The sequence below is a fragment of the Amblyomma mixtum genome, chromosome 1 (genome assembly GCF_055824585.1).
Source record: "Amblyomma mixtum isolate Tamu chromosome 1, ASM5582458v1, whole genome shotgun sequence".
Lineage (NCBI taxonomy): Eukaryota > Metazoa > Arthropoda > Arachnida > Ixodida > Ixodidae > Amblyomma > Amblyomma mixtum.
Genome location: NC_143012.1, coordinates 61,126,304 through 61,149,653, shown reverse-complemented (window position 1 = coordinate 61,149,653; position 23,350 = coordinate 61,126,304). Strand labels below are relative to the sequence as shown.

At 44.4% G+C, this 23,350-nt stretch overlaps 1 long non-coding RNA gene across 1 annotated transcript; it reads left to right on the top strand.

Annotated features, from left to right (window-relative positions):
• The first annotated feature begins 595 nt into the window (after window positions 1-595).
• On the top strand, window positions 596-18,787 carry LOC149366443 (uncharacterized). The gene is made up of 4 exons (XR_016283856.1): window positions 596-666; window positions 736-795; window positions 10,592-10,839; window positions 16,896-18,787. It is a non-coding gene; the product is annotated as an uncharacterized LOC149366443 (long non-coding RNA).
• Window positions 18,788-23,350: the final 4,563 nt, after the last annotated feature.

The following is a 23,350-nucleotide window of genomic DNA, read 5'->3' as shown; positions in this document are numbered from 1 at the left end:
TGCTCTGATGCGTTTTTCGAATAAAAGTTGGAAGTTCTACGCTCAGTGTGTGTACGTGTTTTCTTTCTCTGTCAGTGTTTTCTTCGCGCAGTTTAATCATGAACATGTACTACCAGTGGACTTTGCTAATTTTCGATTATGGACGTTCGGTGTACGACCGTTTGACATATCTGTACCTTTTATATTTTTCAAGTGGGTATGTATGAGTTTTCATTGTCAAACGAACATTTACATGCGTCAAATATAAACCTAGCTCCGCAACCATACAGTTTCTACACATTCAAATAATTCAAAACGCGCTGTTACAAACGGGCCGGCGGCTGGCGGACGCCTGCCAACGGGTCGGCGGCGGAGCCCGCTAGAACGAAACGAGAGGGGTGGCTGGAGCAAAAAGAACGAGGTTTATTTCGTGACTTTGGTTTTGACAGCCAGCCAAAGAAAACGAGAACGAAAGGAAAGCTGTGCTTGGCCGTGACGCTGTGTGATAAGATATGAGCAAGGCGGAATAGGGCACACGTGACGCTGACGAAGCAGTTAGCTGTTGGCAGCACGCGCATTACTTTCGCGCTCAGCAACAGCCAGTGCTACTGCCAAAGCCGGTCCAGTGGCAGCGCGCGTCGCTGGCGTCGCTCTTTCGGGCGGCGGGAAGAGTGCGGAGTGGAAGCGGTGAGTCCGATTAGTTTATTCTTTAGCACAGTCTTCTCGCGTAATTTTGGGCCTTCATTTGCTGTGCAGATTTTGGATGCGTAGCTGCAGTCAAACTAGCAATAGTGGCGATGGGAAAAGGCAAGAAACGTGAGTTGGTTTCGTTTTTTCTTTCTTTAGCCGACTGACGTTGGGTTGAGTATCTCTTTGGTTACAATCTTCAGCCGATTTAGGTCCGTTGTAGTACATGTGAAAACCGGACGTACTGTTATGGCGCGTGCTGTGTTTTAACAAGCCGCATTTGTGCGTATACAGTCGGTACAGTTATGACCATGCAACTGCGTAGTGATACACGCATATGTGAAAAAGCCCCTCGGGAGACCAAAACGTCATTGGTACTGCTCGGTCACACAAGTAAACACGCGTTGAAAGATGAACGCGCTCGCGAGCTGGTGAAAGGGCCTGCTGTGGTGACTGCTGAACATTCCGTCGAAGCTTCTGGTGTCAATGTTGGTGCTTGTGATAGTAACTCGGCTAGTTCGGCTGCCTTGAGTGCAGGTTCCCGTAGCGCGCATTTGTAAGAGCCCACGCAAGACATAGAAACTGGACTTTGTGCCGAGAGCATTGACTGTGGAGCAGCAGCTATGCAGACACCCCAATGCGAGGCAGATAACATACAAAATGATTTCCGGATTCTCTGCGGGAGTGGGCAGTTGAGCACGGTATCAAACGGCGTGCGCTGACAGCTTTGCTGAAGATTTTAAGGAGTAAGTCTGGTATGTAGGGTCTACCAATGGATGGTCGCACAGTTCGGTCACACTATTGGCACCAGGGCACTATTGCCATTTCGGTCTTGCAGATTGGCTGCTGCGTTTGCTCCGTCAAGTAGAAAATCCGCCTGCTCCGATTCCGTTGTCATTTAATATAAATGGTCTCCCGCTGTCAAGAATTTCAAAGATGTAGCTTTGGCCCATTCAGTGCCTTGCTCATGACTGTGGTGATGAAATACCATTTCTTGTTGGTGCATTTGCGGGGCAGTCAAAGCCAGACTCTTCAAATGAGTTTCTGAGACCATTTGTTTCCGAGCTACAGGCTCTGCTTTCTGAAGGCCTCATTGTCAATTCGCGAAGGCTTGGATATCAAACTTTTATTGTTGACTGTGAGTACATTGGAGGTTTCCATGTTTTGTCATTGTTCGCTAGTTTGAGAAACTGATTGGGGAGTATTGTTGGGCAAGGTGGTTGGCACTGCTCGGTCACACAAGTAAACACGCGTTGAAAGATGAACGCACTCGCGAGCTGGTGAAAGGGCCTGCTGTGGTAACTGCTGAACATTCTGTCGAAGCTTCTGGTGCCAGTGTTGGTGCTTTTGATAGTAACTCGGCTAGTGAGTCACACTAGCGGCGTCCATGTTTTGTTTCTGTTCACAAGTTTGAGAAACTGATTGGGGAGTATTGTTGGGCAACGTGGTACTTCACTCAGGTGTAAACTGCACTCGGGGACAAAGGGCAAGCCGAAAGTTTGTACGATGGTGTCCTCTTTGTTTTGTTCTGCCTTCATGAGCATAGCTTGAACCATGTTGGCCAGTGATAGCAGTAGAATTATGTCTTGTGTAATAAATGCTGTTGGTGCTTGTGTTTACAGATCACTTTCTAGCTTTGTCATGCAGAGAATTGTACTCCTTCAGTGCTGTGTATCTGTGGCAATTGTGCTGCTTGGCTCATTCTAATTATTGACACTGCCACTAGGGTGTTTCATTTAGTTATTTAACTCCTGAAATGAAATTTTGCATTATAGTGAACTGTGACAGGGTAACAATAGCAATAGGATAGGTATAACACCTGGCTCTTTTATGCACAATTATATGCCCATTTTCCAAAATAAGAAATGGGGGGCCTTTCCATACATGTACTCAAGAAATATGGAGAAGGCGAATAGTAACCGACTGAAACACTGGGCACGAACCCAGCATAAAGCATTGCATGGAATGGTGCACCACATAATGTTTTTCAAAAGCAGTACAGCTCCCAACAAACAGAACAGTAAAAAAAAATGATGTACTTGCTTAGATGATGTGGCTGTAAAAAACGAACCATGAAATATGCACGCTACAACACGCCGCTCTTGGAAGCAGATCTACTAGTAACTAAGCACTTAAAGCGTATTGGCTTTGAAACATCTACTGTAGAAACCAGGCTTTTGGCTCAAAGCCTCTGAGGCTACCTTTATCTTGTGGGAGCAGCTTTGCTATCCTGATGCCGTCCCGTGAGCTTACTGCCAAACAATATCCCATAAGCGCACTCTAGCACCATATGTTTAACTCCTGCTGTACATGGAAGCCAGTTTTTTATGTTCAGATCGAGACAATTTTTTAGTGCTGTGGTTCGTTGTGTGTCAGCGACACCTACAGGGCATTTCTTTTTGATCAAAAGAGCGTATTGATGCAGTCTGTAGTGTTTCAGCAACACTTACTATTTGCCCCTTGGTCAAGAAAGCTAATTACTGAGTGTGTAAACTTAATGACTCGCATCCCACTGGCTGTCAGTTTGTGCATTGTTGAATGCCACTGGTACTCTTCCAGCAGACAGCAGATGCAGAAACATGCTATGTGTGCAAGGCATCTTTCCGGATCTGCTGTCCGCTGCTGTCTCTCTATAGATTCATGGAACGTACTAATGTGCTGCCCTCCTCTCATATCTCTCAGTCCACAGTATTGCCACCTCGGGACGAAAAAGATCAACTGGAGTCCATAGCTCAAGGCCTTGCTGTGCGTTTTCGTGCTTGCACTCCCTTTCCATCAACCCCGTTTCATTTGGGTGGAGACCTCACTAAGGAATCTATATCTGATTTAGTGTCGTTAGTTAATTGCCTGCAATCTGCTGCCTCTGGTATTGACGGAGTAACAGTTGCCATGCTGAAAATACTAATGCAAGACTTTGCCCCGCACCTGTTGCAGATTGTGAAACTGGTCTTTGGAAAAAGGCTGTGTTCCACAAAATTGGAAAACAGCGAAAATTATATTATTGCTGAAAGAGCAGGGGAAGGGTTTTGATCTCGACAATATTCGGCCGATTGCTCTCACATCAAATTTGGTTAAGCTTGTAGAACGGGTAGTCTTCAGTGTCGCGCGGGCGGCTGTGTCTGCTGGCTCGTTTCCTCCTAGCCCCGAGTGGACCGGAGCCCAGACTATGGAGCGGTGGAATGAACTTGGCGATCAAAATCTGAGGGGCGAGTTGGCTGGTTTGTCTTTCCTGTACGCCCTCTTCTTTCTATTCAGGCTCTCTTGACATCACGTGTGAGCAAGGGGTCATTCGATGTAGCGTTGACTGCGATTGTGAATACAAGTAGCTTCAAGTTCTTTGAGTTTATCGCTTAATAGAAACGACTTATCGCTGGGGATCACTTTTCAAAAAGTGTCTGCAAGCCGGACGAAGAAACTAGCAAGTATCTAATTCATTTTGAGTGAATCGGCAGGAGCGTAGTCCCGCATAGCATTCTTTTGTTTTATTAATGGTTAGCATTATATGGCTCACGAGAAGCAAAAACTACCACCGGAAATTGTCCGCAGATCGCGTCTGCAGAACGTGTCCATCGAAACTGGCGCCACGTCACGTGAAGTCATAATCAGGTGATAACTGTGTGAATGAGGTACAAGTTCTCAAGAGAATTTTATTGGACCCCATGGTTACACGATAAGGGACCACAGTCCCACAAGTTAATGACGGTGTAGTATGTCGTAAAAATTAAAAAATTGCGAGGACACTTCGGCAACTTAAGTGTTCTGTGGCGAAAGCCGAGGACACTATGCCGTGATGACTTCCGGTGGATGTGAAGTCGCACCGTTCCCGTGGCTATATAGATACCCAAATTATACATCTTTCGGGGCTCTTAAGTGTTAATTACGCTTAATTACAAATTTTTTCATCTAATTTGACACAAATCCGACGTTTTTCCGACCATTCTGTGATAATTTTTACTCTTCCGTGACGACTTTCGGTGGATGTGACGTCACACCGTTCACGTGGCTATATCGACGTCCGCGCTATTTCGACGTAATTTCGACATATTTGCCTATAAAGAGCGCTGAACTGCCTGAAATGCGACACTGAAGCTTTTAAAACAGAAGCAACTCAAGTCCTCCACACTTTTTCTCATACTATATCACCTCTTGAAGTTACTCAAGAATTCCCAGAACAAAACATCATGCGCTTTCTAGAGTTAAAGTTGTTTTTCGGAGAGGACCATGTGTGCTGGTTATTTGAACCAAGAGCCAATAAGCCCATCCTACCCTACGATTCAGCCCATTCAAAACTTGTTAAAAGGAACATCGTGCAGTCAACTTTTAAGAATGCACTCACAAAATCTTGTGAACACAGGCTGCAGGACAGTTTTTCGAGCCAAGTGCTGAGGTTGACGCAATGTAAGCTGGCTCCGGCGTCTGGTACTGAAAAGCCGAATTCTCATAGCTGCCATTTCTATAGGTAAATAAAAGTGAACAGATTTTGAATTTGCCGAGTTCTTTTTACTGCAACTGCAACTCAGCAGGGTCAGTGACGCAGGAGCCTGTAATCGCTGGCCAATAGTGAACTGTAGTATCACGGTAACGGAACTTACGCGCATCTTCATTGCAACTCCATTTCTATTCTAATTGCAGTCTATTGCAGTTCAACTCCATTCTAATTTCTACTCTAAATCTATTCTATTACTTTGTAGTTGTGTCCGATTATTGTACTAACACTGCAACAAGTGAAGAAAAAAAAAGAGGCTTTTCCCCTCAAAGGACATCCTTTCGGCAACTAAAGTGTTCAGTGGCGAAAGCCGAGGACACTATGCCGTGACGACTTCCGGTGGATGAGAAGTCGCACCGTTCCCGTGGCTATATAGATACCCAAATTATACATCTTTCGAGGATCTTAAGTGTTAATTACGCTTAATTACAAATTTTTCCTTCTAATTTGACACAAATCCTACGTTTTTCCGACCATTCTGTGATAATTTTTACTATGCCGTGACGACTTTCGGTGGATGTGGCGTCACACCGTTCACGTGGCTATATCGACGTCCGCACTATTTCGACGTAATTTCGACATATTTGCCTATCATTAAATGACTAATTATTTTGCAGTCATCGAACTTGGTTTCTAGGTTCATTTTTTTCCTCATCTATCTGAAACAACCATTGGTTTTCTTCTATCTTTTTTAGTTCCCGAGTTAAACGCTTGTGACACGCTTTGTTAACGGACGACCATATGAGACATTAAAGGTGCAGTGAAGAGGAATCTGAACTCGTCTTTTTGCCGCGGGAACTCGATCTACACGTTCCCAGCACTCTTAGAAACTCTGACTTATTGCCCTGTGTGGCCGATTTCCCTGATTAAATCGAATTAACGTCCCGCTCCCGCCTTTATTTTTTGAATTCTCCCCGTACGGTGGGCGGAGTCGTCCAACGCGTGGAGTGCTTTTCAGCCAGCTCCGTGGAGGCTTTGCTTTCGCTTTATTTTGTTTTTTAGGTTTACGTGAATAAATAGTTTCATTCGCAGATAATATAGCCGCAAAATAAGCCCGCAGAAATAAAAATACGCGCGAACTATTTGCTACTACGGTTCATTACGTATTACTCCGCCGATGGCAGAGCGGCAAGCCGCCGCGGGACTGGGTGAAAGGCACTCCACGCGTTAGTCGACTCCGCCCACCGAACGAGGCAGAATTCAAAAAAAAAAAAAAGGCGGGAGCCGGACGTTCATTCAATTTAATCAGGGAAATCGGCCACACAGGGCAATAAGTCGAAGTTTCTAAGAGTGCTGGGAACGTGTAGATTGAGTTCCCGCGGCAAAAAGACGAGTTCAGATTCCTCTTCATTGCATCTTTAAAGGCTTTAGCCTTAAAAATTTGGCCTGGGCGACCCGCGAAATGCGACCATGAACGATTTGGACCAAAATCGATATCCAACTACAATTGCTCGACATGATGCGACCATGGCCACCTTCAAATTGGGCCCGAGTCATTTCCGAAATTAGCCCAAGCCGCCCCCGAAATTTGTCCATCATAGCCCGTCGACGCTGTGTCTATCGCCTCATGTCTTCCTGTCCCGTTTTTTCGCGCCGTTCCGTTGCCATGATCACCAACTGGCCCAACAATCTTCCCTTGTTCCCGAAATTAGACCGTGACCAAAATCGAGGCCTGCATATTGTATTGGTGTACGTACATTCGGTCACATGGTACACGCTCTGTTCAAGCGGTGGTCTCACAATGCACATCCGCGGCACACAGAGCCCCAGCTGTGTTCTCTTCGTTATACTCAGTGGCAGGTAAGCCCGTTGGCATGCGACAGTTGCCAGCAAAGGATATACCGGTATAACGAAGCAATGGCTATAACGAATAAATCTTGGGGTATCTTCCTTTTCGTTTAAACAAGGTTAAACTGCATTATTCCTTATCTGCTTTTTATTCCGTGGCTAATATTTGTTAGGTAATCATTTCGGTATTCCCTGCTCGATATATCTTGTAAGAAATGTACACTCGCAGTCAAAAGTAAATGGAAGGCGACTTTGACAAAAAAATTTAATTTCTTTAAATCGAAAGCATAATCGTCTATGCTTGTTGGTGCACAGAGAAATTCGCAAAATCACAATTAGGCTGCACATATGTATTCAAGGATGCATGAATTGGGGGGACAATGATTACATTTTTTTGTGAATATTGCCTTTCATTTGCTTTTTACGGCACCAGTACTTAGTAACTAAATAGATATTAAACCTAATTCTAGAGCTCTCCCCGTACATCATACCTCGGGCAGTTTTAGCAAGCTGAGCGTGCGCATAAGCGCGCTACGCAGCGCAGAGGACTTAACCTATGCTGTTTGCAAGCGCAGGTGGTCTCTCAGCTCCCTGCACGTGATCATGACCTGCTTTATTGCGATAACAGCCTTGGCCGTAATTCTCTACGGCACACTCAGTGCGAAATGAGCGTACACCAAAAAAAAAACGGCACTCACTTGACCGTACGTTCAATACATAGGGCCGCTACCACGGCAGCTCCGACATCCGACTGTCTCTCTGCAACAATATCCACAATACACCTCGCGTAATTAGGCCGTATTAGTTGTAGTAATGGGGCCACAGCAGTGCAGTAACCGCCTTATGCAGTCCCCTCGAGAGAGAGGGCCTTTTGAGAATATTTTCGAATAAATTGATGGAATCAATAAAGAGACATCTGCCGCAATCTTAGCATAATGGACATAGCTCTTCTTAAAGCACAAATCACTGAGAAGGCATAGTAGTAGCGCTAAAAAACAGGGACGAGGGTAGAAGGCAACACAGGCGCTAGACATCAACTGACTTTAGTCTCGAAAAAACCACGAATATATAGGTGACATTGAGGAGGAGAATAATCAACAATCGAATCGCATGCGTGAGAGCACTTCACGATACAGGATATGTTAAAATGTTTTGTTCACAGATAAACATTTGGTTTGCTCACACACGACTGCCTTTCCATGTGAATAAGAAAGGCTTCCAATACCTCCCGTTCCTTCTGGTCTGCATTTACATAAAGCACACGTGTCTGCTCAAAAAAGGGGTACAAGTCTTTTCATTATGCTTACATTGTTTGCAGTGTGCCGCCAAGTGTCCAGGGCCCGATATAGCAGCTGCCAGATTCTTGTGCTCTATGAGGCGAACATTGATACAACGGCCTGTTTGGCCGATGTAGCATTTTGCTCAAGATAGCGGAATCTGATAGACCACATTGGTCCTGCAGGCCATAAACGGCTTCCCATGCTACTACTATTATGCCTTCTCATTCCAAACACCAACTAGCTCAGCTTTCTGCCTCAAACACAAATCACTGCACCCATGGTACAATTTTCCCTCACCATGCGATCGCACTCTAGCAGAATTTCTTTGGCAGTAAAAGGCACTAAAAAATAGTGCAGAAAAACACCTGGTACTAAAAAGTCAATACGACAACCACACTGAGTTTCATCCCGATGCTTCGAAGATACATTCTTAACTCCGAAGTGGAGTCGTATGAAGTGACGTCGGAAGGAACAAGCTTTCGTGGCGGAACACATTTTTCACTGCTGAATGTTTTGCCTCCTTTGCGCATGTAGAAAAATAATGAACGTTAAATTTATGAAAGCGGAATTTGCGTAAACTTCATAAAAGAACTCACACTGTTTCCACCCTACAAATGCAGTCACACTATCAGTCGGTGGTATCATAGAAAACAAACGTATCGCTTCAATACAGCGATGAAAGTTGTGTGATGAAAGTTCTGGCTGGTCCTGAGCAATTTCTGAATTACGGACGAAGAAAGAACGCACGTCCGGTTTGCGCATGCGCGAGACTGGGAAATAAAAACGTAAGCTCTCTCTGCAAAGATTACAGCAAATATTCAGTACCCAGTGGGCTGAGAGATGAATGGCGGACTGGGTTGGACATTGAATGAGCTACACCTTGTGAAACCCATATTAGGAGAACGGAACATGCACACTCTAAGAATGTTTCATTGACAGTGTTTTATTTATAGTTCGCATTGAGCACACTCACATTACTCACCGCTCCATTGTCGCAAAACAAGAACAATCCGCATTAACACTTCTTTTAAGACTAGTTGGTGCGTACTTGAACTGGTGAAAAAATAGCTCCAATCCATGGAAACCACAAGAAGGAACGAAGACGAGACACAGCGCCCGTCTCGAATTACGCGGATAAGTGTTCGCTCATCCGCGTGTAGTTAGAACATTGTTAATGCCTACCAGTTTCTTATTCAGATTCCTTTATAAAGTTAGTGTGTGTATTTAAGAAAAAACTGAAGATTCTTTTCCCCCCGGTTAAATTTGTTTGTCTCCCTTTCTTTAGGTGAATGTGCATATTTTGAAATGTTTGGTTTACTGTTAATTGATATTTATTATCGTATATCATTAACTATTTTCTATTGTGAAAATGTTGCTATTTGTTTTTTTTCTCTTTTATCCGTTCGGCCACTGTTTCCATGATGGGTTAATTGGGGTTGGGCCTTGTCAGGAGGCATGCTTGCTCTACCACCTTTAGCCTCACCTCGAGGGCATATTGAACATAATATGGACAAATAAACATACTACTACATACTATAAACCATATTTTGTTTTCAAGCTAACAAATGTAGAAAAATAATAAAAACACTTCGGCAAGTTTACAACCAACACAAGATTATTATCCCAGTTTCCCTTATAAAATAAATATCTTGCCAGAATTTTCTGCACTTCTTGCTTCATTAACAAGCAAACTGGTAAACAAGTTTCAAAACACTGTAGCGCAACCAAAGACGAGGACAAAAATGAACAGAAGGGACACCACGAGCGCAGTGATAATGAGCTCGCTTTTTTGCGAACGCGATAATGTTGTGCAAAACTGACTACGTGTTTTTGCTGGCGTACAATTGTGCTGCTTGAGAGCAATAAAGTTTGTTGGAAGTTAGCTCTCGTGGTGTTCCGTCTGTTGATTTTTGTCCTCGTCCTCGGTTGTGCTACAGTGTTTTGAAACTATGTCCAACCAGCAAGCCTAAAAAGCCACCCTACTGCTAAACAATCTATACCGACTAGAACCTTTTTTAGTTGTTTCCACAAAGGGAGCAAATTAAATGTTGCGTTTCGCAATTGATAGCCTTGGTTGCTTTTGTGCCACAAAACACAGCACACACACGCTGCCGCTTGTTATCGTCAGCTGGAACGCAGAGTGCCAGAAAGAGTTGACCTTTTTACCTGTACAGCCAACGTTCCTCTTTGGCGATGCAATGCGAACAATTTCCGGAACAGATGCCGTACAAACACAGCTGCATGGAGCATAATTGAACATGGCTGGAAGCAGGCTTGATATTTTTATACATATTTCCATTGATATTCGCCTTTGGGGCAGCGGCGTCTAGCCAGCGTGGACGTCCCTCGTATCTTTCTGCTGTTGCTTCAGGCCAATCGCAACGCAGTCGCACTAAGCGCCGGCGACGATCAAGCTTGAAGCGTGCGTGCCAACGAACGCTAGAAGCAGGCTGGCCACCCTGGTGTCCCTGTAGGTGTCGGCTCTGCTGTGGCCTGCTGCATCGCCATCACGTGACTTCATCGCTTCTACACAACAAGCATTGGAAACTCTTCGGCGCCACTGGACAGCGGCGACAAGCCATCGTGCACATCACTGGTATCTTTCTGCTGTTACTGCTGGTTAGTGAACAAAGTGTACTATCATTTCTTCTTTTGTAGTTGTCGCAGCCGCCAAGTTTGCTCCAATTTCTTGGTGGCATCCAGTGCTTCATTTTCCTGCTTTTTCTCACGTTCGTTTCCCTATCATAATGGCACCCACACTTTAGGATGTCGAAGGACTGAGCCAAAGCTAGAGAAGAAATGAAAGCTAAGCTGGAAAAGGTAAAAGATGAAATGAAACTCGAACTGAAAACTTTTCGTGAGTCCATAGAATGGGAAGTAATGAACGAATTGCGTGAGATTAAGAGTGAACAGGCTTACTTGCGGGAAACCATTGAATTTGCTCATGGCGACATAAAAGACCCGTCAAGTTAGGCAGATGGAGGAATTTCCAAAGCCAGAGAGCTTGCAGGTGAACATGAAGTGCTCCAGAAGAAGCGTAAGTATCTGGAAATCAGAATTCTGGACGTTGAAAGGCGCGTTGTTCATTCTGAACAGTATTCTAGGATAAACAATCTTGAAATTAGAGCAGTTCTGAAACATGAGAATGAGTCTACTGCTGGTTTAATTTAAAATACTGGCACGGCAATAAGCGAACCTCTTCTGGAATCGGAACTCCAAGCATGTCATCGTGTACCAATAAGGAATGCGGACACGCCCAACATTGTTGTGCACTTTCGGTCTCGGGCAAAGCGCCACACTGTACTCAGGAAGGCTAAGAAAATGCGCCTGACCAACGATGACATCTAACTTAACGAGCCAGCCCCTGTTTATGTTAATGAGCATCTCTGCGCAACTGAAAGAAACTACTTTTCAAGCTACCAGAAAAAAGTACGATCAAAACTCGAAATCCACCTGGTCGCAGAACGGGAAGATCTTCATGAGGCGGACTGAAAAATTTCCTATCGTACCGACTATATTCGAAGCCGATGTCAGCAAGATTTTGGCAGTGCCAGCCGATGACACAGCAAGTACGTCAGACACAAGTCTAAGAAAGCTTTTTTTTTTGGTTGCTACTCTGTCTGAAACAATGGATTATCACGAGTTTGTTTTGGCTCGCGCAATCCATCTGAAAAATTTGTCCTCTAATTCAGCACTTCATCTTAACGCTCGCTCGGCTGGCAACAAAGGGGGCGACATAGCTTTGTTTATGAACCAGTTTTCTTTTAAGTTCAGCATTGTAATGTTGTCCGAGACCTGATACCAAGATGGTTGCAAAATGTTGGAAGTGCCTGATTACGAAAATTTCGTCCTAATTCGTACCAATAGGCATGGTGGCGACGTCGCTATCTATATTGATGCCCACAAAAAAATGCCGTATTCTTCCAGATTTCAGCGGGATAAGAGAAGATTATGAGGTTCTGATGGTGCAAAGCAGAGATGAAATAGTATGTGTTCAGCATCATACCACTACTGGTAACTTTTTGCAGTTTATGAGCTTTTTTGATGAGTTATTACATTATAGTTTTGTACACAAGTGTCGTCTACTTTGCGGCGGTGATTTCAATATCAAAATTTTAGAACAAAGCATTCTTGTCAGATATTCTAATGTACTGTTAGTCTCTGCTGGCTACGTATGTTTAATCAGCACGGCAACTAGAGTAACGTGTACTACCTCTACTGGAATAGGCTTTTTATTACTAACATTGAAGCCGATGTTGACATTGTCGGCCCGTTAGCGTCTGATGTGAGCGACCATGGTCCTAATTTTGTTACTTACCAAGGGGAGGTACGTAAACGGAGTAATAAAAAGAGCCTTTCTTCGTGCAGCGTATTTCTGAAAGCGCTTTGAAAGCATTCAAATGTGACATTTTTAAGCACGATTGGTCACCTGTTATGTGCATAAAATGTGCAGACGATGCGTATGATGCTCGTATTCGGCAGTTTTTACATATCTACAAGAAGCATTTTCTTCACGCATGAACATATAAACGTGATAAAAAGTAAAAATCGACATTGCCACTTTTTTTTCCGCACGCCCTCGGAAGCGACACTGAAATTCTTCAAACAACTACGGAATAAACTAAACTCTTAGTTCCGTAGGGCTAAGAAGGCATACTATGAACGACATTTTGACAATGTTACCCGCCAGCACACTGATATTGCCTGGAGGGTAATAAATGATGTCTTGTGGCGTCATAAGGGCAGCACCGTGCCCAAAGCAATAAACATAAATGATCATGAAATAACATGTAAAGCTCTTGCGGATTACTTCAATAACCCCTTTGTGAACAGCATCGCTTATTGCTTGAATGGAGCCAGTACAGACAATAATGAGATCAGTCTGACACAAGCTGCGAATAGTGCATTTATACAGCCGACTAATGAATCCATAGTTTGCAATACATTCATGAGCTTAAGGAACAGTAAGGCTTTGGATATTTAAAATTCACAAATAAAACCAATAAAGCACAATAGGCTTACTGTCCCCTGTGCTTACGCACATTTTTAATTTGGTAATCGACTGAGGCAATTTTTTCCTTGCCATGAAAGCAACCAGGGTATATCACTCATTCATAAAGGAGGTGACCGAAACGTCGCTTCAAACTACAGGTCCATTTCTGTACTTCCAGTTTTTTCAAAAGGATTAGAAAAGTCAATTTTTTCGCGAATAATAAAGTTTTTCGATAAAAACAATGCTCTAACAGAATCGCAATTTGGCTTCACAACCGGAAGGTCAACTGAGAGTGCATTGCTGACACTGAAAGAAAACATTTGCAGAATATAAAGAAAAATGTCTTTACGCTTGGCGTGTTTCTTGATTTCAGCAAATCATTCGTTTGCTTACATCATAATATTCTAATAAAAAGCTATATTCATGTGGGATCCGTGGCAAGAAATTATCACTATTTGAAAGCTATCTTTGCAGCAGAACTCAGGCTGTAGGTATCCATAATGAAACTTCTGACTTTCTACCAATCCGCCCTGGCGTACCACAGGGTAGGGTGCTGGGGCCCCTACTTTTTAATGTTTTCATTAATCACATGGTTAACATAGACAACATCACTCAGTTTATTATACATGCCGATGACACTACTGTGCTTGTCTGTGGCCCTAATATTGAGTGTCTCATAGAGGAGTGTAATGTTGCTCTATAAAAATTATCAACCTGGTGTCGCTTAAACCGACTTCAATTAAATGCAGCAAAAACCAAAGCAATAATGTTTCGTGCTAAGAATAAAGATGTACACCACAGTGGCATACTAAAATTTGAAGGCCAGGTTATTTATATTGTCAGCAAACACAAAGCATTAGGTGTGTATTTTTCGTCTTACTTGACTTGGGATGACCGTATTGAACACCTTAGCGAAAACTTTTCTTTGATGCCATGGCACTCAGCCTCAAAAATGTAAAATTCTATTTTATTATGCATTGTTCCAATAACATTTAAATTACTGAAGTTTAGTTTGCGCAACAACTGCAAAGACTAACATTAATAAATAGTTCATAATACAAAAAATAATTCATCATCTTGCAAATCTAAAAAAATCGAATCAAAAACTGGTTTGGTTTGGTTTGGTTTATGGGGGTTAACGTCCCAAAGCGACTGAGGCTATGAGAGACGCCGTAGTGGAGGGCTCCGGAAATTTTTTCCACCTGGGGTTCTTTAACGTGCACTGACATCGCACAGTACACGGGCCTCGAATTTCTCCTCCGAAGTAATTCAACCGCCGCGGCCGGGATGCCTTCAAACCACATTCTATCATTCGCGTAAATAACCTATACCAGTTTCGACTTCTTCAACTAAAGTATTTTCCACCACCCATGTCAAAAATTATTCATCAACTTTGGCCACCTTAGAATTACTCCAGTCTTTAAAGGGCCACTGAGGAGAGCACTATTAATATTTTTTTATAGTAAAATCCGATAGTTCGGCATGTCATGGCTTTGCTGCCACTTGGCCGGCAGCGAAAGATGCATTTATTTCTAAGAAATTTGGATTCGAAGTTGAAAAAGTTTTTCCCGCCGCTCTGATTCAAACTTGGGATTCGTCTATGACGACAAGGGACTAAGAGACGTGAAACATGACGTGCACATGACGTAACGCAGACTCCGTGATTTCTGACTGCCAGCAGTGCGGCCTAGCAGCAGCCGAAAAGAAAGCTACCGCCGGCCGCACGTTGAAGGCATGTATCGGCTATTGCGGCCGTCGCTACAGTCGCTTCGATTACGTTTGCACTGGCGTTTTGCCAGCGTTACGATGGATCTCGTTCTCGAAGTCGTCAACGAAGTTCTCGCAAATAGACACCTTTAGCATACCGTGTACCTTGTTACCGCTAGCGGAATACCGGGAGCCCGCCTATCGCCGGAAAACAGGCGCTGATTTGTCCCGATGCTTCAGGAGCGCGCATAGCAGCCGGGCACGTGGCGCCATCTGGCGACGTCAAGGAGATTTGCGCATGCATTTGCTGCGCCTCAGTGATGCATGATTTCTCGGTTCCTGGTGTTGCTAGAACCATTCGTTCTAGCAACACTGTTTTGTTCTATGATCTCATCACGCTTGTACTTGCGAGTTTGGCCTGTGGCGGCGATACCTGTATTTTGGTTCTTTCTCTTTTCTACGTTACAAGAGCTTTGTTGTCAGTATGAGTGGCGTTTTTGTAATCAGGAGCTGGTATTCTGTCGATACAAGCCAACTTCAATTTCTCCTCAGTGTCCCTTTAATGCACACACTAAATGAGGATGTATGGGTCATGCCATTTCTTTGTAGGAACTATAAATTACAGTCTTCAGTTCATAACCTTCCGCGTACCTTAAACGCAATTCAAAACACCACTGCTTATCAAAGACTGCAATTACAGAACTACTTCGTAACCTTGTCAATACTTGTGTACTATTAATATCATTGTTATTTATATTTGCTGTGTTGTTAGCTCGGAGTGCTACTTGCGTTTCCTTCATTGCTTGAAAGTGTGTCATGTTCAGTTGTTCAGTTGTCTGACGATGCGAGCGCCAGCCAATGTGTGTGTGTGTAGACATCACCCATGAAACTCATTGTATTACGCCATCATCAATCTTCATTCGCACTTTCCCTTTCCTACCCTTCCATATCACCTGTGTGGAGTAGCAGGCCAGGGCCATGTTACCACCGGCCGACCTCTCCACCTTTTCCTCTCATTAAAATTCTTTCCTCTCTCTCCATCAGCCGCACATTCAAACAACTTCTTCTCTGACCAACGTACACCTTACCACGTGTCGAGGGAACTTTGTACACTATGCCGACCTCGCAAACAACAAACGGTGATACATCCCTGACACCACAACCACTTTTTCCTTCGTCGTGCCATGCTGAGACTTCCTTTCAGTTAAAGGGCATAGCCTCGATAGCTTTTTCGCGGCCGAAATTTTGATTCGATCAACATACCTGCCAGCCTCATTCTTAATCCCGCGCAATAGTCGATCAATGCATGATATCGCGACCGAACTTGAGCATTCTTCTGTATTCCCGCTTTTGTCTTGGCACTTAACCCACCTAACAACATCCTAGCTTGCTCTGCTGATCACGTGACCTGGGTAACCACTTTGATTTAGTCTTTCCACCTGATACTCAGCGCTTACATTGATGAGATGGTGACAAGACTGATACAGCAGACTTCAGGCACGGCACAGCGATGAGATCCTTGATGGTGTTCTATTATTGCGGTGACGCAAAATTCCATTTAACTTTTTTTTGCTGACTGCAGACGGCAAACCCAACAAAGATGGTACGGGTTCTTTATCAATATTTGATCCAGAAACTAATTCGCCTTCCTTTGGAGTCTCATGCCTAAAGTTCCAGCCCAGTTCTTCGATCTTGTCTGCCACGTAACCAAAGAATAAATATCCGGAAAGAGCGGAATAGAGACGGCTTGAAAACGTTCCGAAATGTCTGTGAGAGGGTGTCTGCTCTGTAAGTTACTCTTCTTTTGACTCCAAAACAAGCCGGTCTTCGATTACACCACGTAATACGTAATATAAGCATCATTTACAGTATTATGTGCAAAATGTTTAAATCTGAGTTCTCGTAGTTAAGTAGTGTCTTTTGATTGCCTTAATACCTTAAGACATATTCTTTGCTTGCCTTCTGTGTTTTCCAGGCGAACAACTAACATGTCCAGTGAAGACGACAATCTCTGGCAAGAGGTGGACGGAGAGCGCTACAACGCAACGTTTGACCCAAACAAGATACGGGAAGCCCTTCAGCTGAAACCTCGAGAAGGCGACATCATCCTGATGGGATATCCGAGCTCCGGAACACACTGGACGGCTCAAATGATTCAGCTGATCTGCTACGAAGGACGCAGTGCTCGCACTTATGAAGAGTTCTGTTCGAGGATTCTTTTTCTCGAGAAATCGGGCAAGAAGGTAGATGAAGTGATGTCTACACCTCGCCTGCTTCGTACCCACCTGCGTCCGGGAAAAGTTTCCGTCACCCCAGAAGCGAAGTATGTGTACGTTGCCCGAGCTCCGTGGGATGTCTGCACATCAGTCTACGAGGCATGGGGAGCACTTCCTGGCGTGCCTAAGTTTTCGTCATTCGGAGAGTTTTTGAAAACTTTTCTGGCAGGAACGGCGGTCATGGGCGACTATTTTCGACACCTGCACGCCGGTTACGCGAGAAGAGATGAGAAAAATTTCTTCTTTTTCACCTACGAGGAGGCGTCGCGAGACTGTGAAGGCGTTCTTCTCCGCCTGGCAGAGTTCCTCTCCCCCAGCTATGCCGGGGTTCTCCGCGAGAACCCGGAGTTGCTTAGCAAAGTCGTTGGCCAATGCGACGCCGAGTTTACGAAAACATTTCTCCAGCTTCCCAAAGAGAAGTTTATCGAGCGAGCGTACAGCGACTCAACGCTTAAATTTGATGCCGCAAAAACTGCGGCGGAAATTCGACAGAATACCATCCATTTCGTAAGACGGGCTAAAACAGGCCGATGGGCGGAATCCCTTCGCAAGGATCAGCTAAGACTCATATTGGACAAGATAAATGAGATCCCAGAGGGGAAATGCGTGAGGGATATATGGAGCGAAGAGTTTCTGAAAGTTTCAGAAGCTGCACTGTAACACGGTCGTCTTTCTATCTGGAACTGAGAATTTGAATAAAAATGCCGTAAGCAGCTTTATTTAAAAAAAAAAAGGCAGAGGCACTCCTTGCGAAAAATGTCCACAATTTCAAACCTTTAGCTGTATGTGTGTGTGGAAATAACTAGAAGAATAAAAATGGGGTGGAGCGCATATGGTAGGTTCTCTCAGATCATAAATGGCAGTTCACCAATTTCCTTCAAGAGAAAAGTACACAACAGCTGTATCTTACTGGTATTCACCTATGGGGCAGAAATGTGGAGGCTAACAAATAGGGTTCAGCTTAAGTTAAGCACAACGCAGCGAGCTATGGAAAGAAAAATGATAGGTGTAACGTTAAGAGACCGGAAGTGGGCGGAGTAAGTGAGAGAACAAACGCGGGTTAATGACATCCTAGTTGAAATCTAGAGGAAGACGCGGGCTTGGGCAGGGCATGTAATGCAGAGGCAAGATAACCGCTGGTCCTTAAGGGTAACGGAGTGGATTCCAAGAGAAGGCAAGCGTAGCAGGGGGCGGCAGAAAGTTAGGTGGGTGACTGAGATTAAGAAATCTGCGGGAATACGGTGGCCGCAGCTGGCGAAGGACTACGTGAATTGGTTAGACATGGGAGAGGCCTTTGCCCTGCACTGGGCGTAGTCAGAGTGATGACGATGATGATGATGTGATTAATTTTGAGTGAATCGGCAAGAGCGTAGTCCCGCATAGCGTTCTTTCGTTTTATTAATGGGAAGCATTATATGGATGGCGAGAAGCAATACCTATCACCGGAAGTTGTCCGCAGATCGCGTCCTCAGAACGTGTACATCGAAACTGGCACCATGTCACGTGAAGTCATAATCAGATGATAACTGTGTGAATGAGGTACAAGTTAATGACGGTGTAGTATGTCTTAACAATAAAAATTTCGTGACGACTTGCGGTGGATGTAAAGTCACACCGTTCTCGTGGCTATATAGATATCCAAATTATACATCTTTCGGGGATCTGAAGTGTTAATTACGCTTAATTACCCATTTTTCCATCTAATTTGACACAAATCCGACGTTTCTCCGACCATTCTGCGACAATTTTTACTATGCCGCGACGACTTTCGGCGGATGTGACGTCACACCGTTCACGTGGCTATATCGACGTCCGCGCTATTTCGACGCAATTTTGACATATTTGCCTATAAATAATTTACTACTTATTCAGCAGTCATCGAACTTGGCTTCTAGGTTGATTTTTTCCTACTCTATCTGAAGCAGCCATTGGTTTTCTTCTATCTTTTTTAGTTCCTGAGTTATACGCTTCTTATGCTTTGTTAACGGACGACCGTATGAGACCACTGATCTCCATTACGTAGCTGGATGCCGCATTCCCGCTTTCCGAGACGAGCACGAGTGAAGCAACCGGAAGTTGAACGGCTTGTCCCGGAAGTTGGGTGTGTGCTGTGTATATCAATACAAATAGTCGCGTCTTTCGCCCTTTCGTTCTCAGTATTCTGCGTTATTCTCGTTGAATGTCTGCTGTTACATGAAATGAACAAGCAAGCTGAACGAGAGAAATGCGAGCATTGTGTGCAGAAGAAACCGACGAAAACAGGTATGCAGGTCTCACCCTGCCGCGGCAAAGGAGTACGTGCACTAAACTCTGTGTTCTTTCTAGTGCTTGTCTTCCGAGCATGAAGGAGAAGTAGTGGAATGACGATGAGGCTAGGTCATCTTAAAAGCGAATTTTCGTGCAGCAAAAAAAAAAGCACAGCGTGAGAGGAACGACTGACAAAAAAGACGAATGCCGCAGTGCGCGTGAGAAGCGCTGTTAGAAGTCCGCTATGCACCCTGGCCAATCCCCCGCCGTGGGTATGTGGCATTAAGCCCGAGGACATCATCATCATCATCATCATCACCATCAAGCCAACTGCACCAAGCACCACGAATAAAAGCCCATGCAGGCTTTACTTGCTACACTACGAAACAGTACATGACACGCTCCGTCGAAAAAGCAGTACCATACCTTTTGGAGGGGCTAATGTGAATCAACCGAACACCGCCGACACCTCACAAGATAGTAGCCTAGCCCTCGCTCCGGATCGGTCTAAACATAATTCGGTAAAATGGTCGCTGCAAGGTCAGTTGCCTGGTGAATGTTTCCACTTATTTTTTCTTATATTTATCCCCCATTGATAGCATAACTTGGGCTTGAGCGGGGGAACAAGAATCACAGTATAGAGCAGAGTTGGCGAAGCTAGCACAACGAGACGACGCAGAGTTGAGCAGACTAAGCTCCATACTTGCTGTGTGTAGCAACGTCCTGTCGTCTGCTAGTGTCGTCCCATTGCGATGCAATGAACCCTTATTTTTGAGACGTCTTTCCCGAAGGCTTCGCTGGTCTCCTCGCTGAGTTGAAGGCGCAACAGGTAGGCATTGTCATGTAAAAAGACGAGAACAGCGAAAAGACGAAATGCTAAGTGGGAAAACAAAGCTGTAACCGAAAGAGCGTGCTGAGGTGCAATTTCGTGCACTGTCAAAGGCTGACTTCCGGGACAAGGCCGCTTACTTCCGATGGCTTCACTTTCGGGCGCTCAATGCGCCATCCAGCTCCCTTGTGGAGATCAGTGTATGAGACATTAAAGGCTTTCGCCTTAAAAATTTGGCCCGGGCGACTCGCGAAATTCGACGATGAATGATTTTGACCAAAATCGATGTCCAACTATAATTGCTCAACACGATCGCGACCATTGCCACCTTCAAATTCGGCCCGAGTCATTTCCGAAATTAGCCCTAGCCACCCCCGAAATTTGTCCTTCATAGCCCATCGTCGCTGTGTCTATCGCCTCATGTCTTCCTGTCCCGTTTTTTCGCGCCGTTTCCTGGCCATGATTATGGGCCAACTGGCCCAACAATCTTCCCTTGTTCCCGAAATTGGACCTTGACCAAAATCGAGGCCTGCATATTGTATTGCTCTACGTACATTCGGTCACGTGGTACACGCCCTGTTCAAGCGGTGATCTCACAATGCACATCCGCGGCACACAGAGCCCCAGCTGTGTTCTCTTCGTTATACTCAGTGGCAGGTAAGCCCGTTGGCATGCGACAGTTGCCAGCAAAGGATATACCGGTATAATGAAGCAATGGCTATAACGAAGAAATCTTAGGGTATATTCCATTTCGTTTGAACAATGTAAAATTGCATTATTCCTTATCTGCTTTTTATTCCGTGGCTAATATTTGTTAGGTAATCATTTCGGTATTTCTTGCTCGATATATCTTGTAAGAAATGTACTTAGTAACTTAATACATATTAAGCCTAATTCTAGAGCTCTCCCCATACATCATACCTCGGGCAGTTTTAGAAAGCTGAGCGTGCGCATAAGCGTGCTACGCAGCGCAGAGTACTTCCGTTATGCTGTTTGCAAGCATAGGTGGTCTCTCAGCTCCCTGCACGTGATCATGACCTGCTTTATTGCGATAACAGCCTTGGCCGTAATTCTCTACGGCACACTCAGCGCGAAATGAGCGTACACTAAAAAAAAAAAAACGGCACTCACTTGACCGTACGTTCAATACATAGGGCCGCTACCACGGCAGCTCCGACATCCGACTGTCTCTCTGCAAGAATATCCACAATACACCTCGCGTAATTAGGCCGTATTAGTTGTAGTAATGGGGCCACAGCAGATGCAGTAACCGCCTTATGCAGTCCCCTCGAGAGAGAGGGCCTTTTGAGAATATTTCCGACTAAATTGATGGAATCAATGAAGAGAGATCTGCCGCAATCTTAGCATAATGGACATAGCTCTTCTTAAAGCACAAATGACTGAGAAGGCATAGTAGTAGCGCTAAAAAACAAGGACGAGGGTAGAAGAAAACAACACAGGCGCTGGACATCAACTGACTTTATTCTCGAAAAAACCACGAATTTATAGGTGACATTCAGGAGGAGAATAATCAACAATCGAATCGCATGCGTGAGAGCACTTCACGATACAGGATATGTTAAAATGTTTTGTACACAGATAAACATTTGGTTTGCTTACACACGACTGCCTTTCCATGTGAATAAGAAAGGCTTCCAATACCTCCCATTCCTTCTGGTCTGCATTTACATAAACCACACGTGTCTGCTCAAAAAAGGGGTACAAGTCTTTTCATTATGCTTACATTGTTTGCAGTGTGCCGCCAAGTGTCCAGGGCCCGATATAGCAGCTGCCAGATTCTTGTGCTCTATGAGGCGAACATTGATACAACGGCCTGTCTGGCCGATGTAGCATTTTCCTCAAGATAGCGGAATCTGATAGACCACATTGTTCCTGCAGGCCATAAATGGCTTCCCATGCTACTACTATTATGCCTTCTCATTCCAAACACCAACTAGCCCAGCTTTCTGCCTTCACTGCAAATCACTGCACCTATGGTACAATTTTACCTCACCATGCGATCGCACTGTAGCAGAATTTCATTGGCAGTAAAAGGCGCTGAAACATACTGCAGAAAAACACCCGGCACTAAAAAGTAAATACGACAACCACACTGAGTTTCATCCCGGTGGTTCGAAGATACATTAACTCCGTAGTGGAGTCGTATGAAGTGACGTCGGAAGGAACAAGCTTTCGTGGCGGAACACATTATTCACTGCTGAATGTTTTGCCTCCTTTGCGTATGTAGAAAACTAATGAACGTTAAATTTATGAAAGCGGAATTTGCGTAAACTTCATAAAAGAACTCACACTGTTTCCACCCTACAAATGCAGTCACAGCATCAGTCGGTGGTATCATAGAAAACAAACATATCGCTTCAATACAGCGATGAAAGGGTTGTGATGAAAGTTCTGGCTGGTCCTGAGCAATTTCTGAATTACGGACGAAGAAAGAACGCACGTCCGGTTTGCGCATGCGCGAGACTGGGAAATAAAAACGTAAGCTCTCTCTGCAAAGATTACAGCAAACATTCAGTACACAGTGGGCTGAGAGATGAATGGCGGACTGGGTTGGACATTGAATGAGCTACACCTTGTGAAACCCATATTAGGAGAACGGAACATGCACACTCTAAGAATGTTTCATTGACAGTGTTTTATTTATAGTTCGCATTGAGCACACTCACATTACTCACCGCTCCATTGTCGCAAAACAAGAACAATCCGCATTAACACTTCTTTTAAAACTAGTTGGTGCGTACTTGAACTGGTGAAAAAATAGCTCCAATCCATGGAAACCACAAGAAGGAACGAAGACGAGACACAGCGCCCGTCTCGAATTACGCGGATAAGTGTTCGCTCATCCGCGTGTAGTTAGAACATTGTTAATGCCTACCAGTTTCTTATTCAGATTCCTTTATAAAGTTAGTGTGTGTATTTAAGAAAAAACTGAAGATTCTTTTCCCCCCGGTTAAATTTTTTTGTCTCCCTTTTTTTAGGTGAATGTGCATATTTTGAAATGTTTGGTTTACTGTTAATTGATATTTATTATCGTATATCATTAACTATTTTCTATTG